The following is a 16,969-nucleotide window of genomic DNA, read 5'->3' as shown; positions in this document are numbered from 1 at the left end:
CTACACCTTGTTATCTCAGATTGTCCAGCATCTGCAGTTCCTACTATCTCTGGAATTCCCCAGACAACGTTTGTGCCTAAACTTGATGGTGGAACCATATTCTACATTGACTACAGAATGATAAAGGCAGACAGACACCAAATTCGTCATTAGGGAGATTGTGTTGACAGAATTGGCAGTTTGGGATTTATTGGAAAATGAGATTTATTAAAGAAAAACACAGACAAGTAAAGAAGTATCAGCATTTGTTAAAACGACTGTTTTGTTCCAATACTAAGTGATACCATTCAGCTAAAAAAACAATGAATATCCAGAGAACATTGAACCAACCAGTGCTCTTGATTGTGTGGTTTATCTTGATGATGAGTTAGTATATAGTCAAAGTGAAAGGACCACTTAGGACAAATAGAAATTCAACGTAGAAAATTACACTTGTGTTATTTGATGATAAACATTGTCAAAAGTGAGTTTGAAAAGTCCAGTGTAAATTACCTCCGGTACATTGATAAACAAGCCCTACCAAGAACAGCAAAACTACAAGAACTCCTTAAGAACTCTTGTACTAGTACTAGGCAGGATTTATTTGTCCCACCTTTTTTGTGTTTGGGATACACCTGGACAATTTTCCAAATTGTCAGGCAAATGCCAGTTCTGGGGCTCTTGGTGCAGTGGTAGTGTACCTACCTCTGACCCACAAGGCCATAGGTTCAAGTCCCACCAAATCCAGAACTGTGTCAACTAAACAGGTTGATTTAAATAAAATTATATCTAGATGCCAGTGTTGTAGCTACCCTGCAACAGCTTGGCTAAGTGTGTGGCAATGTTTGGAGCACAAGTTTTCAGGATTAATGACAACTGTTTTCAAGACCTGTAGTATTTTCAGTATCCAGTGCCTTTAGCCAATTTTAATATCACATGCTATGAATGAAAAAGGCTGAACAGTGGCATCAATGATACATAGATCTAGGAACAGGCGCAGACAATTTATTGTCTAACCCTAATTGCCTCACGAGCAGTGGAAAGTCAACCATACTTGTGTGGATCTGAAGTTATACGTAGACAAGACCAGGTAAGGACAGCAGTTACCTTCGCTTTAGTGAACCCGATGGGCTCTTTCCAAAAATTGACAACAGTTTCATGGTTATCATTAGACTCTTAATTCCAGATTTTTAATGAATTCAAATTTTACCATCTACCATGGTAGAATTCCAACCTGAGTCCCCAGAGCATTACTTAGGTCTCAATAGAATGAGTGATAATACTACGCTGCCATCACCTTGCCCATCTTTTACACTGATATTCAGGGCTCCCCCATCATTGAAAATGGGGATATTTGTGGAGTCTCCTCTTCCAGTGAGCTGTTTAATTGTCCACCGCCATTCACAACTGGAAGTGGCAGGACTGCAGAGCTTAGATCTGATCCGTTGGTTGTGAAATCACTTAGCTCTGTCTATCACTTGTTGCTTATGCTGTTATGGCATGCAAGTAGTCCTGTTTAGTAGTTTCAACAGATTGATACCTCATTTTCAGGTATACCTGGTGTTGCTCTTCATGTGCTATCCTGCACCCTTCACTGAACCAGCATTAATTCCCTGGCTCAACAGTAATTCTATTGTGGGGAACACACTAGACCATGAGGTTGTATTGGAGGATGATTCACTGCTGATGGCCACAGTGCCTCATGGATGTCCTCTCTTGAGTACTAGACCTGTTTGAATTCTATCCCATTTAGCACAGCGGTGGTGTCACACAACACAATGGAGATGATCTTCTGTGTGAAGACAGGACTTTGTCTCCACAAGGGCTATGCATGGCATATTGGAGTAGGCAATGGTCTGGTGGTATTATCACTAGACTATTAATCCAGAGAACCTGGTAATGTTCTGGGGACTCTGAGTTCAAATCCTGCCTTGGCAGGTAGTGGAATTTGAATTCAATAATAATCTACAAAGAAGAGCCTAATGATAACCGTGAAACCATCATTGATTGTCAGGAGATAAACCCATCTGGTTCACCAATGTCCTTTAGGGAAGGAAACTGCCATCCTTACCTGGTCTGGCCTACATGTGACTCCAGACCCACAGTAATGTGGTTGACTCTTAACTGCCCTCTGGGCAATAAATGCTGGCTTAGCCAGTGATGTTCACATTCCAAAAATAAATTAAGAAAAGATCTACTACTTCTAATATCATGCAGGCAGATTGGTATGGATGATATCAAGCATATTTTAGACTCTTGTTGGCTCCTTCACCCTCTGTCACAGGCCCAGTCTAGCAGTTATGTCCTTTAGGGCCTGACCAACTCAAACAGTAGTGGTGCTGCTGAGCCATTCTTGGTGGTGGATATTGAAATCCCCCACCCAGAGCACATTTTGAGAATGTGAAGAATTATCTCAATTTTAGGGATTCCAGATCCCAAGTAGAAGTTCAGCTAAATCCAAATTCACTTCTGTCTAGCACAAAATAATAAGGCTCATGATTACATTATGTTTCTATAACATGTTTGATTTCCAAAATAATGTCTGAAAAGTCAAGCACTTGCAATTCTACCAAAACCTTGGCAAGGGTAGCTTAATTTTAGATAACACGGTGTGGAGCTGGAGGAGTAGAGCAGGCTAGGCAGCATCAGAGGAGCAGGAAAGTTGACGTTTCGAGTCAGGACCCTTCTTCAGAAATGGGGCTCCCATTTATCTGAGTCCAGCATCTGCAGTTCTTACTACCTCTGAGTAGCTTAATTCTACATGTTCTTAAAAAACGATCCTCTTGTATTTTATGCAAACAATGAATAAAATCACTGTTACCTTCATCAAATTGTTAAATTGCTCTGAGCTAACATGCATAACCTTTACAATCACATTCATTTTATTCTTCTGATGTTGTTTTGTGCCAATTAGAGCCAATTATGGTAACAGCTTTCTGCTGTAGGCTGCTGTTTACTGAGAGATGGATGAAAGCTGCCCAAATGTATTTTACTTAAGTTGCTCATCAACCAATTACTCAGAGGAAACCTTTAATGCAGATGCCTGTGCTGAATCCAGGCTCAAGTTGCAAAAATAAAAGAGGCATGATTCTTAATTAAAAAGAAGCAGCATATGCACGTGGTTGCGGACATTTTAAGAGTTGCAAGGTTAGAAAGGGCGAGCAAATTACTGCAGATGCTGGAATCTGCACCGAAAACAAAAAATGCTGGAGATCAGAGTGGATCAGGCAGCATCTATGGAGAAAAATTAAGCTAACGTTAGACTTGCAACATTAGCTTGCTTTATCTCCAAGGTTAGAAAGGGACATAGGTTATGTTCAGAAGCATTCCAGAAGGAACTTTATCATGGTTACCTTTTAAAAATGACATTGATCGTTGGTTCTTTCTGAATTCACCTCAGCTAATCCTTTAATTTTCCTACCATTACAGTACCATGTCTGTTAGTTTTGGTGAAAGTTCCTTCTCTGATAACTTTCAAGCTAAGCTATCACATTACAACTTACACTACATTGATTTCACAGCGTCTTAGGGACGCTGGCATCTGGGTGACCTGTTTTGTGTGCTGTTGAATGAGACAATAATTTCTTCAGAGTATAATGCATCAGCTTGTAATAAATGGGTTTTTATGCTATACAACAACCACAGTTGACATGTAACATTTACAAAATGATTTGTGTGCAGTCAATGTTATGTTGCGAGGCTTTCAAATCTTTCTAATCTGTTGTATAAGGTAATGGTTCTGAAAATGTTAATGTTGAAGACTGCGTTAGGCTCCAACCACTGAGATTAACATCAAGGCCATATTTGACTGAGGCTTGGAACCTAACAGCGAGTAACCCACCTCCTGACTCCCCAAAGACTGCCCACCACTGACAAGGCACAAGTGATAGAATACTCTCTATTTGCCTGAATCCATGCAGTTCCAATAACACCTAAAAAGTTTGACACTATCCTGAACAAATGAACATATAAACTTACAAATAAGAATCAAGAATCGGTCATTTGGCCCTTCGAGTCTGTTCTACTGTTGAAAAAGACCACGGTTGATCTGGTTTTAAACTCAACTCTACATTCCTTGTATATCCTCAATAATCTTTCATCTCCTTGGTAAACAAGAATCTCTCTATCTCTGTATTTTCCTTTTCAGAACATTCTGCATCCACTGTCTTTTGAGGAAGGGAAATCCGAAGATGCACAACCATCTGAGAGAAAAAAAGACATTTCTTTATCTCTGTCTTAAATGGGTGACATTTTATTTTTAAACTACGATCCTTATTTCTAGGAAACATTCTTTCCATATTCACTCAGTCAAGTCCTCTCAGGATCTTACATGAAATCACTTCTAACTCTTCTAAACCCAAGAGGATACAGGCCTAACCTGTCCACTTATTCCAGATATTTGTCTAGTAAACCTTTTCTGAACTGCTTCCAATGCATGAATATCCTTCTATAAGTACAGTGGCCAATGTACAGTACTCAACATGCAGTGTCATCAATGCCCTGTATAACTGAAACATAACCTCCTTATCATTGCATTCAATTCATCTGTTCCCTCCACCACTGACACTCAGCAGCAATGTGTATTATCTGCAAGATGCACTGCAAAAATTCACCAAAGGCCCTCAGACAGCACCTTCCAAACCAACGATCACTTCCATCTAGAAGGATAAAGGCAGCAGATATTTGGGAACACCACCATCTTTAAGTTCCCCTCCAAGCCACTTACCATCCTGACTTGGAAATATATCATCATTCCTTCTCTGTTGGTGGGTCAAAATCCTGGAATTCCCTCCCTAATGGCAACGTGGGTCAACCCACAGGAGGTGGACTGCAGCTGTTCAAGAAGGCAGCTCATTACCACCTTTTCAAGGGCAACGAGGAACAGGCAATAATTGCTGGCCAGCCAGCAATGTCCACATCCCACAAATGAATTAAAAGAAAATCCCCTCATGATAAAACAAAGCATCTTATTAGCTTTCCTGATTACTTGCTGTGCCAGCATACCAACCTTCTCCAATTCAAGCACTTGTGCACCAGCTTTCTCTGCATCTCAGAGCTCTACAGCTTACATCTTTAACTCTGTAACCTCTGCTACTTGAATTCCTCTAATGAAGGTCTACACAAAACATCTGTACAACTCATCGGCCATCTCTTTAGTCTCCATTACTAATTACCCAGAAAAACGAAGCCCACCTGATTGGCACCTCATCCACAAACATCTCTCCCTCCATCATTTAGGCTCAGTTGCAGCATTGTGTACCGTATACAAATTGCCCTGCTGAAATCCTCCAAGGCTGTTTAGAAAGCACCTTTCAAACCCACAACCACTACCACCTAGAAGAACAAGTGCAGCTAAGACATGGAAACACCACCATCTGCAAATTCCCCTCCAAGCTACGTAACAGCCACCCTAGTAAATATATCACTGCCCTTCCAGTGTCACTGGTCAAAATGCAAGCACACCCTCTCTAACAGCATTGATGATCTATATCGTGTAAATAGTCTGCATTGGTTCAGGAAGACAACTATCCACCTTCTCAAGGAAAATAATGGCTGAGGCAAACAAGGCTGATCCAGCCAGTGAGCCCACATCCGATGAATAAATTAAAAATTACCAACAAATCTTTTTAAGGCAAGTGATTTTTCTTGTTAAGACTCACTTTCATTCAACCTGCACCACCATAGAGTAAGCAGGTCCTTAAACCCAATATAGAAAGGAAGATCCTGACACCACTCCATCCCTACCAATACCTGATAGGGGTCAGTCCCATGAATATACAATATTAACCATAGAATCATTACAGTGTGGAAGTAGGCCATTTGGCCCATTAAGTTTACACCAACCCTCTGAAGAACGCCCCACCCAGACCAACTGCCCTTCCTTCTCCTTGTAACCCTGCATTTTTCCTATGGTAACTTACCTAACCTACATATGCCTGGACACTATGGGCAATTTAGCATGGCCAATCCACCTAACTTGCACAGGTTTGGACTGTGGGAAGAAACTGGAGCACCTGGAGGAAACCCACGCAGACACAGGGAGAATGTGCAAACTCCACACAGACAGTCACTTGAGGGTGGAATTGTACCCGGGTCCCTGGCCCTGTGGGGCAGCAGTGCTAACCACTGAGCCACCGTGCCACCCACATTGGCTTCACTTCTCCTCTCCAGAATGAAACGTAGTTAGTTCTTAATGAATAGACAGCATCAGTGATCTCCCTCGTGAAACAGTGGGTGAAAAACTGTGAGATGTTGCAGATACCTCCTAACTCCAACCATGAAGCAGGCAGCTGCACAAAACGTCATCAATTTTACAGTCACTAACTATACGAATACTGTCCTGTGTGAATATATCGTTGAAGATGCAGGAGGAGTGAGATTTCAATGAGGACCTCCTTACTGAAGCAAAGACATTTGGCAAATGATGTCTCTTTCCCTTCCTTCTCCATTCTCTTCCAATAGCCCATCCTGATCTGTGTGACCTTTGTTCATTTCCCAGATCATGTTGCATTCCAAGAAGATCATCTATTAATGCACATATGTCTAGGAGCAGGAACAGCAGTCTTGAAGTTAACAAAAGATGCTTCAGATCTGCCATTAGACATTTTCTCACCTTTAATAACTTGAAATAATGATAGAAAGTAACAAATACATGTGGGTGTCACAGTTGCTCAGTGGTTAACACTGCTGCCTCACAGAGCCAGGGACCCAGATTCGATTACAGCCTCAATGGCTGCCTGCATGGAGTTGGCACATTCTCCCCATGTCTGTGTGGGCTTCCTCGCACAGCCCTAATGACTCTAATGAAGAGTCATCTAGACTCGAAACATTTTTTGCTCTCTCTCCATGAATGCTGCCTGACACCCAGCAATCTCTAGCATTTGTTGTTTTCAGTACAGATTCTAGCATCTGAAGTAATTTGCTCCTCCAATGACATACAGGTTAAGTGTATTGACTATGGAAATGCAGGGTTACAGGTGTAGGGTGGAGTGGGGGTGGGGGTGTTGGTTTGAGTGGGATCTCTTTGGAGGGTCAGTGTGGTGTTGATGGGCCAAATGGCCTGCTTTAACACTATGATTCTTTTTAGAATCAAAATTAAGCAGCAATGAAATGGCTTGTAGCTGATGACTCCTTTGGAAAGCACTGGTACGAGTCATTCAAACATCAGAAACTATGTTCAACTGCATGAAGGTTGGAGAAGAAAAGTAATGTAATGTTAGGCTCCAAAATGGCGTGTTTGACATTGCCTTGAGCACTACACACTTATTGATGCCTTGACCTCATTATTCAAAATATTTTCAGTGGCCATTCTTCGCACATGCACTAACTCCCTCACCAATATGCAATACTCCCTTCACTTTCTTTTTAGCATGCGGATGTCCAATGCCTGTGTGCATTAGAGACTTTCAAAACTGAAATAAGTATGTCAGAACGCTGAATGCGCTGACCAGCATGCGCAGAACCTTGGAGGAACCTGAGAGCAAGCGCATGGCAGCGCAATTTGGAGGGAGTGGTGCCGATATGCCATTCAGTATCACAAGCTGTCACTCGGTGTATGGCAGGTGACATTGCAAACTCCAAATGCCATCTGTTGTGCCAAATCAATGAGTACTGCTGATTCAGAATTGGTGATAATAATTCCTAAATGTTCTGGGAGATAATTATAAAACATAGTTTGAAGTTAGAAGACTACTCAGGTTTTGTTTTTGCCAGTACGCATCATTAATGACACCGTACAAATTGTTTTAAATATCCCTATTGAAACACATTGACAAATGAAAAGGTACACAAGATCAGAAAAGTTGTGTTGGTCCCAAGATATTTACCTTTTCTATTTTTGGATTTGATTAACATTTTTCTAAAATTCAAACATTTTTTAAAAATTTGCAGCATTTCAAGGGCAAAAATGATCCTTTCTAATTCAAATGTAGCATTTATGTTATGTTTGCACAGAATGTATTGTATGCTGTGTGACTTTTAAACTGAAAGGTTATTAAAATATTATGCTACACAGATTGTTTGGGGACCTTAACAAATCACAGAAGGACCTTACATTTAAATCTGTAATCTGCCCTCTGTCTGAAAGCACAATACAATGCCTGTCGCTATAATAGTGCTGGAGAATAGAAGGTTTACTATGTAGGACATGGTACCTGGTAAATACGAGACCTTCAAGCAGCTGGAGGCTTCACAAAGTTACCCATTTTGAAGCAAATCTCCTGAATCTCAATCTAAGCTTCTAAATTGAGCTTGGTCCGTAAACATCTCTTAATCATTTCAAGGAATGTGGTACACAAGTTGTGATTTTCAGGATTTCTGTTCATCACATGATGCCTCGTACATACAGAAATTTTTAATTTTACAGAATGGTATCATGCCAGGAACATCCTTTGCTTATAATCTGCAGTTTTCCAGGTTCAAAAGATACAGGTCTTTACCAACGATTGAAACACAAAAAAATGCCTTTCAGTTCCATACCCATTTCCCTGAAAGAACAAGTGATCGATGATATGATATCAATTTTGATATGCTTTTTGCATTTAATTTTTCATAGTATTCGTGTCTTATGTCTGTTGTTGCTACATTGCTGGAATTTATTTCTAGTCAACATAAGAAAATTAAAGACAGGTTTCTCATATTTGATCACTGGCAGCTGACTACCAAATATTTTGTGTTTCAAATAGTTAGATATTACAATACTTTTTAGTCAATCAAGGCAATAGTGGCAAAGACAGCATTTATTGCCCATTCCAAAGAGTCTTTGACACTATAATGGTGAGCTTTCTTCTTGAACTGCTGCAGTCTACGATGGGTAAGTACAATCATAGTCTTAATCTTCAAAGTTAAATTCAAGCGAATCTCCACAGCACTGATAATGTAATGTTAGTTGCCTTTGGGTCTTATTAGGCACAAGAGCTGGGAGACTAGTCCACACTCAATGTACCTCAGTGCACTTAAATGCAGGAAGGAGGTGCCAAGGCTCCTTGGGGTTGCCCGTCTTCAAGCAATTGTCATTAATCCCAGATATTGTACTTATTCTAGGCTATTCTCCTTAATCTGTCTGTTATCAATAGTTGCTGGAGACAATGTTATTCCCCCCAGGTGACTCCTTACTGATCGGGCTATGAGGGAATGATCATTCAGTCATGTTATCACTTCCATTTGTCAAATTCTGAAAGAAAAATTAGTTTAATGTGATGCTATGGTTACAATCAGATAAGGAGGAATGAAACATCTCCCCTCTTTTGAAACTTCCCAATTGGTAGCAGTAAAGTTTTAAGTTCTGTTTAGCACCCAGCTATACCTTTCCCCAAATAAATTGGAGTTACCTGTTCTCACTGTTTTTGATAAGGAGCCAATTGCGCCGTTTTCTTCAGTAATAAGAAAGAGCCATTTTATTACCTGTGAACCCTGAAGAAAATAAGAAAGATGTGCAGTAACCATACTGCATCCATGCAGGCACATGAACCTTCTGAGACAATACTGTGCCTTCAAGAGAGATGTGTTCTTTGACCATCAGCAGTCATGAAGTTGTAGTTAACTTTAAGTTCTTAGTTTCCTGATGTTTCTTAGGTATTGGTTGGGTCACCCTGTCACTCCAGTCAGTACGGACTTGCTTGATGCAAGAGTGAGAGTGAGACTGCTCACCTTGTGCTTTGTTATGCATTCTTTTTTCCATTTTCTCTGTTTAGTCAACAAGAACCATCTCAAAATCATACCTTGTTTGCATATTCTATTTCTGCAGAAGTTATGTTACCAAGCTTATCAATTCTTGGTTCATATTCATCTCCAGTATGTGAAGATTCTCACAATGGTGTAAATCAAATAGGTGATCAGGGCTTTTTTCACACTTCCCATGATGGATATTGACTAGTTTCATGGGGAAAATGTTAATTTCAATTCAGATTTGCTTTTGTTTAATTGACAGCCGCGGTTTAGCAGTAATGTCACTGGGTAGTAATCCATGGATGCAGGCTAATATTCTGCAGACGCAATTTCGAAACCTTTCACTGCCTATGGTGAAAGCTGAATTCATAAAAACATCTAACTAACAATATCTGGGTTAGTCTGATAGCAACAACATAACCATTGTTGATTGTTGTAAGAACCTATCTGGCTCACTACTGTCCTTTAGGAAAGGAAATCAGCCAGCCTTACCTGTTCCAACCTTGAAGTGATTGCAGACCCACAGCAATGTGATTAACTCTGAACTACTCTCTGAGCAATTGTTGTTGGACAATAAATCATGGCCTAGACATGAATTTTAAAACAAAATGTAAAAACAATTTTATCGTTATCCAAAAACCTTTCTAATGTCATTTGGAACTCCCTTTTTTGAAAGACATTATTGTGAGTCTTTCTTTCCTGATAATTAATAAGTGAAGTTTATCCATGAACTTCAGCAGAAAATCCAAAGCTGCTGCATAAACTCCAAATTCCAGGTGATAGGAATTACACCTTGTGTTTTGGACAAAGCCCCTCACACCAGCTTCAGCATTCAAACAGATCTCAAAATTAATCAGTGTTTGAACTCCATTTACTTGCCTTTCCTTCCTTAACAAAAATCTATCAATTCAATCTTGAAGATTTTATTTGACCTAGCATCTATAGTGCTTTCATAATGAAAATTGGAGGTCTAATTTTAAAATCTATTTTTAAGATTATGCCACTTAAGACTATACTGTTCAACAAAACAAGCTGTAGTTCCAAAGATAAGGCTTAGTTTTGTATTGTGGACCAGAAATCTAGACAAAACCATTGTAAAGGTAGGTCTACAAGGACAAAATCAGTATTGAGTGAAGTATTAAGTGAACTTTTTTAATTACTTCAATATCTTACGATCTCGTGTTACCTCGCAAATAGATTTTGATCTGCTGTACAATTACCAAGGATTTATTGCATTCTCTACAATCATATTCTATTAAAGTAAAGTTTTAATACAACATAATTGCTAGAGCCACTTTAAAAGTAATCGGCTGCCTGTTAAATAGCTTGTGACCCTGGGATTATGAAAAATACTATATACTATTCAATGCAATTTTTTGATATCTGTTTCTATGTCGAATCAGGGCTGCACAACTGGATCACATGCAGTGTAGCATGTGTAAGGTATAGCTTAACTTCAACTCAACACAAGTATGCTCTGTTATGCTATTTTGCAGGTCAGAGGTGTGTGACTCCTGTCTGATTAGCTTTTGCCCACTATTCTGCTTACTAAATGAAAAGTTTTCAGGCAGTTAAGGGGATGTAGCCAATCAAGTAGACTCCATTGTAATTAATCAGCCTTGCCTACCCATAATTTTGCTAAGTCGCTTCCCTCAATTAGAAGCAAATCCAGTTGAGTCTTTGTTGCCTTTACACTGAGTATTCTTTTGGTGTCCTTTTTAAACTTTAACAACATTTTAACCTGGAATTTTAAACCCTACACCCAGATAAATAATTTGTCTGAATTAACATCGTTGCTTATTGAAGATTGGATAAATTCTAGTTGTTGAACTATCATATTTTTTCCGTCTGTGCTCTTCATGTTTAATGTTAATGGTTTTACAGCAAACAGTTCTGAGAGGACAGAGCAAACACAAAGTATGGTTGCTCACCGTCAGTATAACTGTGTAACTTTAAGAGACATGCTCATGTAAAGCCAGGTAAAGTCACCATTGCCCTGTGATCATTGGGCTATGTCTCATTGAAGATCGGTGACTGGTGGTGGTTTAACCTAAAGTTCACCACCCCTTAGTCAAGAGGAGAGATTGAGAGGGGGCGTCTTTCATGGTAACCTTAACTGCTACAGAAATTGAACCACCACTGTCAGCATCACTCTATATTACAAACCAGCTGACCAGCCAAATGAGCTAGCTGACATCATCACTGAATCACAGCATGTGTTCTGTGGATTTGAATGCCTCATAGTTCATCTTTCCATCGGATTAACTGAAACATGATATGCTACTGGAAGGAAGATCACATAAGCATTGATGCATGAAGTAAAGCTACATTATTAGAAACAAACTACATTGGTAGCAAAGGTGGCTGTCTATAAAGAAAACTCCAAGATCTCAGCGGCAGCTATTTGGAAAACTAATTGAAGACCAACTGGATAACAGCTTTTGGCAACAAACAAAGAGAGAACTTTTTTATGTTTCAGCAGCATTAGTTTCTGCAAGTACAAACAGCTGAAAAGAACTGTAGATAGGGTATTGACCACCAAATAGAGAGATAATTTCTTTGAAAACATATTATCTTTCAAGGTAAAAGATTTATGAGATTGTATGCTTCAAAGAAAAAGGCTGAGGTTAAAAATACACAAAATAAAAATTCCAGCTCTGCATTGAAGAGCAGTAAATATTTCACCTCTTTCTTAAAAAAAATACATATCCAGTTTTTCTTTAAATAAGTGCAACTAAATGGTCCTGAAAGCATGATTTTAAAGCTTTCTTAGAAGGAAGTGCAACTTAAAAAGACCTAAAAAATTATATTTTACATTAAGAAATCATACTTGTTTCTAGCACTCATTGACTTCCCCATTTCCTTTCTCCAAATCAGTTACCTTTTTTTTAAAAGTCTGTGTGCTGTAATCATTTCTTTTGTTTTGGTATGAATACTACACACCAGGAGAAAACTTCAACCACAAGTCTGAAATTCTTAAACTACAAGCTTACAATTCTTAAAAGCACAGTAAAAAGAGTACAACAAAAGGAAGCAGAAGAAAAAAGGGGAAAAATAGAAGCGAGAAGCAGAGCCAGTTAAATGAAATATGCACTGCGTTGCATTCTACTTTTAAAACAATGTAAAGCAAAATGGAGGACACACATTTAAATTCTGGATTGTACATCCAGTTTTACCTTTACTATATTGCATTCATTCAAATGTATGCAGTTTCATCTTACTGAACAAGCAATGGATGACACCATGAAAAATGTTTAAAAAATCTGGCTTATCATTGATAAGAAAGGCCTTCTCAGAAGGAACATGACTGGTCTTTCTGTGAATGATCACATGCATCTAAAAACAATCTCAAAAATTCTTGAAGACTAGCTCAAGGTAAAAATTAACCCATGTATTTGACAACAAAGAATTTGGATAAAGAAAGTTTTTTTTACGTTCAGCAGCATTAGTTTCAATGAGTACAAACAGTTGAACAGAACTGTAGATATGGTATTGACCAGCAAGTAGAGAGATAATTTCATTGAAAATGTACAATCTTTCAAGTTAAAAGATTTCCAAGATTGTACCCCAATAACGCATTGCCAACTTGTCAAGAGATGCTGTATAAAAGACATAAGCATGATTCTTCCAAAGAGAAATTGCCAGAGAGGCCAATGAGTTAGTAATACTTTGTGACCAATTGAAACCTTTACAAAACATCTTCTAGGCAAGATAAAAGGGCCATACCATTGCTACATTATTGGAGAATTGTCACTTGTATAAAGCCACAGAGGCAGATCAACAATAACTACATGCTGTAGGAACAGCCGGTACTGTTGCTATGGTTAGCAAAGCGTATCAAACCATTGAAATGTGAACAAATCTATCCAAAAGATGTCCATGTTTTCTTGGTAAGCACATGGTGCCATTGAGAGTACATGTTCAGGTAAGTTGTTTCCAAAGGCCAAGCCAGACTCCAGAGCAAACCATAAGTGACCAACAAGACAGTACATCACCACACAGTAGCAGCATGGAACATGTTAAAAACATGCACAAATGCCAAACACATGAAAGGGATTCAGATAAAACCAAGTGAAAGGCAAATTTCAGAAGACAACTAAACACTTCATATTGTTAACCCCACATACCATGTCAACTGTATAGGTGATCAGAGCTTTCACAACTATTAATATCATTGCTCCTGAATGCAACAACAGGATGACAAACACTAAAAGCTAATATTGACAAAAGGAGCTCATGCCAACATATCACCACACCCTGAAGGACATGTACCTTCGTAAAATGGCACTACATGCTACAGCTTGCATGATACTGTCCATAAATTTAGGAATTATGGTGTGTATAAAAGATCACCAATTCTGTGCATTGGCAGAATCACATTACAGAGACAATACACAAGATCAAATTGGCTTCCTAAGATCTACCTGGCAGATACCAATAATCCAGCAGTGGCAGGATTTCCAGTGTGGACATATCTCAGTATGATCACAATTCATGAGATTTAACCTGGACTAACTATGATGAAATAGTCCAACGTATGTAGCAAATTCAGATTAGTCAAGGAGTTGCAAGGGTATGACATCGAACTGAAAAATACTGTAAATGATTTAATACTGCATATAATTCTGGTCACCCCTCTACAGGGAGGATGTTATTAAACTTGAAAGGATACAGAAAAGATGTACAAGGATGTTGCAGGGATTGGAGGGCTTGAGCTATAGAGAGAGGCTGAATTGGCTGAGACTTTTTTCTCCTGGAGTGTCGGAGACAGAGTGGTGACCTTATAGAAGTTTATAAAATTATGAGGGACATGGATAGGGTGAATAGTCAGGGTCTTTTTCTTAGGGTGTGTTTGTCCAAAACTAGAGTGGAGGGTTTAAGGTGAGAGGGAAAAGTTTTAAAAAAAGACCTGAGCGACAATTCTTTCACACAGAGGGTGGTGCATGTATGGAATGAACTGCAAGAAGGAACTGGTGGAGGCTGGTACAATTACAACATTTAAAAGGCACTTGAATGGGTACATGGAAGGGAAAGGTTTAGAGGGATATGGGCCAAATGCTGGCAAATGGGACCAGGTCAGATTGGGATGTCTGGTCAACATAGATGAGTTGGACAGAAGAGTCTGTTTCCTTGCTGTATGACTCTATGATTCTATAGCTACTCATCCAATAAAAAGACCAAGAATATCCTCTTGATTCCCCCTAGTGATGCCCTTGCCTAGTAAGTTGAATATCTTGTCAATGTAGATATCTTATAATTTGGCCAAAGCCACTCTAAATATTTACAATCAGCAACGGCCAAAGATAAGCCATTATAAGAGTTGCAAAAGAGCATTATTCATGGATGGACAGACAGCATCAAAGAAACATCTGAGAGGCTTAATTCAATATGACAATACAGAGGTGATCTCGGCATATCACAAGCAATGTTGTCTCTAATGCTTTTTCCATCCATGCAAACCTCTGTGGTCCATGTGCGGCAATGACTTCTGGAACCCAAAAGTCCATGCTGATCCCAATCACCATGGGCAGAACATTGGAGCAGCTACACACACAACTACATACCTTAGAGGGAACATTGATTATAACAAGTCAATTTCAAGCATAAACCAGTCCTAATACTAAATGTGAGACACGAAGATCTCATCACTATGTTACATCACAGACACTTTTATTTTATTCATGCATGGAATATGCTGGCTTGTCAACATTTTATTGCCCATCCCTAGTTGCCCTTGAACTGTCTTCTTGAACTGTTGCAGTTCACATGCTGTAGGTAGACCCACAATGCCCTTGGGGAGTGATTTCTAGGATTTTGACCCAGTGACAGTGAAGGAACAGCGATGTATTTCTAAATCAGGGTGGTGAGTGACTTGGAGGGGAACTTGTAGGTGGTGGTGTTCCCATGGATCTGCTGCCCTTGTCCTTCTATTTGGAACTGTTTTTGGGTTTGGAAGGTGCTGTCTAAGGACCTTAGGTGAATTTCTGCCATTGTTAATGAATACACAAGACAGCTAGAACCTGAATCTGTATACTGGCCAGGATGATTCAGGTTACACAATGTCTCATGAGCATATTTGAGGCAAGTGAAAAGTAGTAATCCCAAAAGTGGAGAGACCCCCTATTGTTCCATCCAGTTCTTGGATGTAAGCAAGAACAGTTCTATTATTCACATGCAAGATTACTTCCTTGCAACAGATTGCTTTTCTACATTTCCCATTATTTGATGATTTAACAGCACAATGAAAGGGGCTGACACTGATACAATGAAAGCTACTTTCAGGTTATACAGTATCCTAGAAGGATCACATTTGACAATGGATTGCAGAATACTGGCAAACAGTTGCAAGTCATGTACACAAAGCGGGGAGTGACTCATATCACATCATCACCTATTGTCTGTGCTTAAACAATTTAGCAGAGCATGTGATACATACTGTCAAAACAGAGATCATTAAGTGTTGAGCAGCAAGATTTTCACAGTGCAATGCTACATTCTCATGCAACACTCTTGGAGAAGGGATGCTGCCCTCAGCTGAACTTATGTTCAGAAGTCAAGTGTGAATGAACTCGCTTAGAATTTATCCAACCATCCTGAGACAGGTAACATTCTGCTTCAAAGACAGAGGTGATTTAAACTGGCACATTACAAATGAAAAGAGAGAGAACCACCAAACTGTGCTCTAGCCCAATAGTGCACATTAGAAATCCAAACACAAATATTGGGATGCCAATGAAGGTTTCTAGCATGTACAGCCAATCCAGAACATATGAAGTTGTTTCTGATCATAATGCTATATTGCCATGGAATAGAAGCTGGATCAACGTACAATTGTGCACCAGGAGGGAGAGGAGAACATTGTGATGATAATGATTTTTGGTGATGTTGAATGACAGCAACTAGCAGCAAGACTATCAAATTGTTAAACATGTCAAACGTAAAACAACACATACTTCTTCAGTTGTATGCCACATTAGGTGAGTTGGGTTGTTAGACCTCCATTACATTGAAGTTTGAAATATTAGTCCTTCAAACTCTGGTTTACTTATTTGTAACATTACAAATTTAACTGCTGCCTATGTAATGGCGAAGCTGCATTATGTCTCAGAGTCAGTAAACCTTTGAGAGAAATGCACATGAGATGCATCATAGCATGTGACCTCGGGGTATAATGGTCACATGCTCCATTATACACCGAGATCACTTGAAGAATAACATGAGGTTGAAAGTGCATTGCTCTTTGTAATTTAACAATTTTCTGTTACCTCGGGCATTAATGTGTCTGATGAATGCAGTATTTGTGTACATTAGTCAGCTAGAGTAA

The sequence above is a fragment of the Rhincodon typus genome, chromosome 28, assembly GCF_021869965.1.
Source record: "Rhincodon typus isolate 14 chromosome 28, sRhiTyp1.1, whole genome shotgun sequence".
Lineage (NCBI taxonomy): Eukaryota > Metazoa > Chordata > Chondrichthyes > Orectolobiformes > Rhincodontidae > Rhincodon > Rhincodon typus.
Note: the sequence above shows the minus strand (reverse complement) of the source record.